The following is a 6,323-nucleotide window of genomic DNA, read 5'->3' on the forward strand; positions in this document are numbered from 1 at the left end:
TGAGGTGAAATGGCAGTTTTTGATAAGCCCCGAGCAGACAGATGGATATGAAAAGGCCATGCGTCCAATTGTGCCTTGATAAAAGCTGTGCTGCATCACTCCGCGTCTGCCAAGCGGATAAAGTGATATCAGTGAGCAAACCATTTGCCCTGGACGGTAAGATAACAGGGCAGACCAGCCAGCCAGCCACTCCTCCTCCCCCTTTCTCTGGTCTCGTCCAGTCCTGAATGGGGAGGTTACAAATGACTGTAGCCCTTTAATGTGCAAAAGCCATCAGGCGGTGGCGGCGGCCACTCCGCTCCCCCCGTGACACTCGATCCCTGACCGCAGGTTCCCTGGTGTCCTCTCGGCCACATGTCGGCTCATCTGCAGACCTGCCCCGAGCTGATTAGGTGTCAGCCCTCCGTGGACGTGCGGAGAGAGAAAAGGTCAGGCGATACAGTGTCGCTCTCCAACCCCCCCCCCACCCCAACCACCGCCGCTAACACCAACGCCACCACCTCCTCCATTCCCCACGCTGGGAAGAAGAGCACAGACGGCCGAGAGGACACTTGAGAACGCGATGCGACAGATGGTGATGGCCGATGCCTCCCGTACCCCCTCGTCCCATCCCCGGAGGGAAAAGACACCTAAACTCTCCCAGCGGCGCAGAGACGAGAGGGGCCAGGTGACTGGCCTGCTACCTCTTTCACCCCTCCACCCGACCCCCACCCCTCCCCTCTCCTCATCGGACCAGATTGCATCCCAGGTCAGGCGACCTCCTCCGCAGCCCCAGATTGAGGGAGCGGTGGCCCCCAGTGGTGGCGGCTCCTCAGATCCCCTTTCACACCTGTAGACCCGCAGCGCTGGCAACAAAGCACTGCCCTTTTGTCTCCACCTACGCATGGGTGTGCCTTTTCTGTCACTCTCTCTCTCCTTCCCCCTCTCTCTCTCTCCTTTCCTCTCTCTTTCTCTCTCTCTATCTCGCGGAATGTTGCTTCACTCCAGTGAGAGCTTATAGCCTAGGTAATCAAGGAACAATGGCGACGCCGGCAATCCAAATAAACTCAAGTCAAACAGGAATAACGCCTCTCAACGAGGACTTAGAGCCATTGTCGCCCCCAGAGTGTGCTTTTTGCACTCAACCTAATTGTTGCAGACTGAAGAGAGAGGCGGGGGGCTTGTTTATTTATTTATTCATTCTCAGTGATTACCTTTACATCGTAAAGGTAATATACAATGTAAAGGTATTGCCAGACAGCAGTGATCGAGCAGACTTCAGGCCATCGAACTTGGTGGAGTCCATCAGCACAAGAGGGTCTGTGTGTCAGGGCTTTAGTCCACATCCGCTGAGAACGTCTGCATTTAAACTGAACATCAAACTAGCAGACAATGCTAGGTTGTTTTCAGTCAAGGCTGTCTCTCTATCTATCTCTCTCTCTCTCTCTCTCTTTCTTCCCTTGCTCTAGTCCTCAGCACAGGCAGAGAGTAAAGCCTCCCCCAGTGCAGGCCCCCTAAGACAAGACTCTTTCTGTTGGGCATTTCCATGGAAACCGAGCAACTAACTTGAGGAGGGACATAAAAAACCTGCTCTTTGAAGAAAGGAGGAACACCTGCCACCTCTGCAGATGGTGACTCCAGCACACACTCACTCACACTCACTGTGTGACTTGAACATACTCACTCTCAACACACACAGACACACACACACAGACACACACATACACAGACACACATACACACACACACACACACACGCACACACACACACACATACACTCTCTTTCTCTCTCACACACACACACAAGGTCATATGTTCAGTGACATAAATGACATGTCTCTCTGATGACTGATGACTAAGAGACCAGTCTATACTCCTCCTCTTGACTGCTGAGTCGTCATTTGTCCTCTTACTAAGTGAATAATGAAAAAGAATAATATAAAGGTTTCACAATTTAAAATCAGTTTTCATTAATGAAGGATGTCTTGATGGAAACTTTGTGTGGATTCTTCAATTGATGACATAGTGAATTAAGGGGGTCTGATCTAGAAAAATAAATGAATTTTCTTTTAATTAGAGCTATATCCTCCTCCTACTTTCCCAGTCTTGGCAAAGATATGTTAAAACCCTGTGTGGCACCATATGGGGCATTAAAATAAGCGTTTCCTGTATCCAGTCGAAGAGGATTAATGTATCAAATTTATGAAATTTTCAGTTGGCTCCCCGTAACTGTCACTGTTTAAAAGGCTGTTCCAGGCCACTTCCCCCTCCCTCCTCCTCCTCCTTCTCCTCCTTCTCCTCCTCTCTCTCTCTCTCTCTCTCCCTAAAACCAAGCCCCAGTCTCCTTCCTTCTCTCTCTCCCTCCCTCTCTTTCTCTTTCTCTCTCCTTCCCCCCATTTCTTCTCATCTGTGCTGAGGGGCTATCAGCAAATGGAGAGCCACCCAGGGGTCAGGACCTCTCTGGCTAGGACTGGACCCCACTGCCCACTACACGCTGCCTCGCTGCTCCTGCTGCCTTGCAGCGCGGCTGCTTCTGTTGTTGTTGCTGGGCCCATGGAAAGTCCCCAAACTGTCCAGGCCGCCCTGCCGGTGCCCGATGCGTTCATTAACAGCATTAATGAATAACTGAGAGCACATTGTCCAGCTCCAGCTGTCTGACGCTTATCCGGCCCCCTGACCGCCCCCGGTGGCTCAGCCTCTCTCTCTCTCTCTCTCTCTCTCTCTCTCTCTCTCTCTCTCTCTCTCTCTCTCTCTCTCTCTCTCTCTTTCTCTCTCTCTGCGTGCGCGGCCACGTCTCCCATTTGTGCACGTTAAGTGGCAGCTGCTCCACGCATTCATGTTCAAATGAACCACTCTCCATGCGGGTGGTGGAAGGGGACCAGGGAGCGGGGAGGGGGGGGGGGGGTGGGGGGGGTGGGGGGGGGTGGCAGGGGAGGGAGCAGAGGGGGGGTAAAAGCATCATTAATTACCCCACCGGCTGCCCCCACATCACTAATCACTGTTAATAATGCTGAAGGGAGAGACTGAGAGAAAAAGGGGAAAAAAGTTGCTTTTCACTTTATTGCTTCTCCAAGTTTGCCTTTTGTGTATGCTTACCTTATCCGTACAAATGTCCATATAATCATTTGAAGGTCATATACGAATCACCAAAAAGGTTCATAAAATGGATCAACAAAGAGCTTTATATTTTCCTTATGCAAGTTTTGGAATTTGTATTTTGTTTTTTTATTATATGGCAACCAAGAAAGTCACTTTCACTCTTACCCACAGTTCTTCCTTTGATGAGGCCCCATAGCTAAACCCTGAAAAGAAAACTCATATCAGCTATCTATGGCTAGATATAACAGTCATAAACGCCCACAGGTAACTTGAATTATATTAGCACTAAACGAATCGAGATGCCGCTCTATCTTTACAAGTATGGAAATTGCACTTTGTTTTAAGTTTCCCGACGGTTTCACTTTTAGTTTATGCTCCGAGACCCATTCATTCCGAGAGTTTCATTCAAGCCAAGAAGTTACTGTACACATGGTTTCAGTGAGGATCTCAGTATGACTGTCTTCCTCCATCATTTCAACTCAACTACATGCACCTGGACTCGAATCAAAGGACGGCCTCAGGCGCTCATGCACACATCCCAACACATGGCTACAGTACATGTGTTCGTCGGATGCTGGGATAGTCGCACGGATTCTGCACACCTTTTTTGGCAGTCAGACAGCGAAAGCGACTGACAGCTCAAAGCATGCGTCTGTGTATGCGTCTGCTAACTGTATATGTCTATAAAGTGCATCTGCGCGGCTGTATGTCTGCGGAGACAAAAGAAATTTCATCTGGCTTTTCTTATAACTTAAACAGTCTGGTGACAGATGAACGGTTCAGAGCCAAAAGACATCTAGCTCACAGAGTCTGGAGGCTAATGCAGGAGTCTGTATAGTGTGGTTCATATTTTGGAGAGGGTGTGTGTGTGTGTGTGTGTGTGTATGGGGGGGGGGGGGGGGGTAGCAGAGAAAAAAAACGTTCCTTTAGATTACATCATCTGAGTTAAAACTTGGCCTGGTCTCCCCCCCTGTGTCTTTTCAGAAACACACACACACACACACACACACACACACACACACACACACACACACACACACACACACACACACACACACACTGTGTCTTTCAGTCGGGCCGGCCTATAGGGGAGGAGACAGGGTGGTGCCACGTGAGGGAGCACCAGGACTCACAGGGAGACGGTTTGAGGGTGTGAGTGTGTGTGTGTGTGTGTGTGTGTGTGCGTGTGCATGTGCAAGTGCGTGGGTGTGTGTGTGTTTTTTGTGTATATGTGTGTGTGTGAGAGAGAGAGTGTGTGTATGGGTGTGTGCATGTGCATATTTGTGTGTTCTCTGTGTGGGAGCCTGTGTGTGTGTTCCCTCATGTGGTGTGTGTGTGTGTGGGGGGGTGTGCTTAGTCTTACTGTGTGTGTGGCAGTGGGGTGTTGGTGGGGTAAGCATGACTGAGCATGAGTGTGTGTGTGTGTGTGTGTGTGTGTGTGTGTGTGTGTGTGTGTGTCTGTGTGCACGCGCATGTGCGTGTCTGAAGCACTGAAATATGTCCCAGTCATCCAAATGCACTTGCCGTAGCAAAAATTGTTTATTATCGCCAAACGGAGAGAAATATTCACCAGCCGGCCAGGGCTGAGGAGCTGGTCTCTGTCACACCTCTGGAACATGACCTCATCTCTGGGGCTAACAATCGGTTCCTATGTGGCCATGCCCCAGATCCTGTTTGGAGGACTGGAGAACTCTGCCATCATTCACATAGACAAACAATGTCGTCTTCACTATACGTCTCGTCCGCAATGTAGCTTGAATGTTATTCCTCATTGTTGTAAATTGCTTTGGATAAAAGTGTCTGTTGAATGAATAAATGTCAATGTAAATATACTGTAGCCTGTTCCACACATCAATGGTTTTAAGACACTCCACATGTGATCCAGGTCATTGCTGTGTGCAAAGCTTTAGTTTAATCCAGTTCAAGGCAAGGGTGGGTATTCCGGGAAAGGTATGCTGACATTTAAATTTTTGACATTTACATTCCTTGTTTACTTGTAGTTTGGCTAGCAACTGAGCTTGAGCGTCAGTTACTGGTCTAGTTGAGCTGCCACTTCTTTTGCCTCACCTTTTATTGACATAGCCCCACAACAGGCAACAGGTAAACCAGGTGGGCGTACAGAACAAACACACAACACACGACGCACGAGGCTGTTTTGATATGGATGCAGGGCAGGCACGTCGGGAGGCAGAGGTGGAGGAGGTACAGCCCTGAAGCAACACGCGGGGGCTCGGTTGTGTCAACAAGCACCGTAGCAACACACTGTGGGCAACACGCGGCGGGGGCCCTTATGGCTTCTTCCACACATGCAGGCCCTCACTGGCCCGTCTCCACACTGTGTCGATCCGCCGTCTATCACAGCAGGGAGGGGTGCCGTGGGCCAAGCGGAGCTGACATCAACAAATTGCTCACAGACAAAATATGGTGTGCTGCCCTCTACTCCACCTAGTCTCTCTCTCTCTCTCTCTCTTTCTCCTTTTCTCTCTCTCTCTCTCTCTCCTTTTCTCTTTGGGCTGGATGTTGCAAAGATCCTATTCTCTCCAAGAGGTCTGTGTGCGATGAATTAACGATGAATATAATCTAGAACCGTGACTTGTCATGGATAGATATCAACCTGAATGTGTGACTGTCCTTTTGGCAGACTTGCTGGTGTGCCCAGGGAGATAGAGAGAGAAGGGGGCAGGCTGGCCGGAGAGGTAACACGGGACTGGAAGCCAGAGAGGCAGGGAGAGCAGAATTTGACATCCTTGATTTCCTGTCATTGGCAGTCACATGCCGAGTGCGTGGGCGAGATAGTCGAGCGAAAGTGGAATGCGTTAAAGGGGCGAGGCAGAGCTGCAGACACAGACACACACACACACACAATACACACACAACACACACACACACACACACACACACACACACACACAGAGAGAGAGAGAGACACATACGCGCGCATATACACCAAACCCTGTACTTATCACAGTTCTGCTCTGACTGTTACAGCCACCGAGAAGTGAAGAATGCTGAAGCATTCTCACGCTCAGACGTGCAAACATTGGCCAGACCTAACCGTCTGACTTGACCCTTCTCATTACGAGGGCAATGAGCGTTTTAAATGCACCGTGGAAGAGAGAGAGAGAGAGAGAGAGAGAGAGAGAGAGAGAGAGAAAGAGAGAGAGAGAAAGGGAGAGAGAGAAGGAGGAGAAGGAAAGGAGGAAAGAGGTCATAAAAGACTGAATGCCGAATGGTGTTCCCTAAA

This window comes from Alosa sapidissima, chromosome 21 (assembly GCF_018492685.1).
Source record: "Alosa sapidissima isolate fAloSap1 chromosome 21, fAloSap1.pri, whole genome shotgun sequence".
Taxonomy (NCBI): Eukaryota; Metazoa; Chordata; class Actinopteri; order Clupeiformes; family Clupeidae; genus Alosa; species Alosa sapidissima.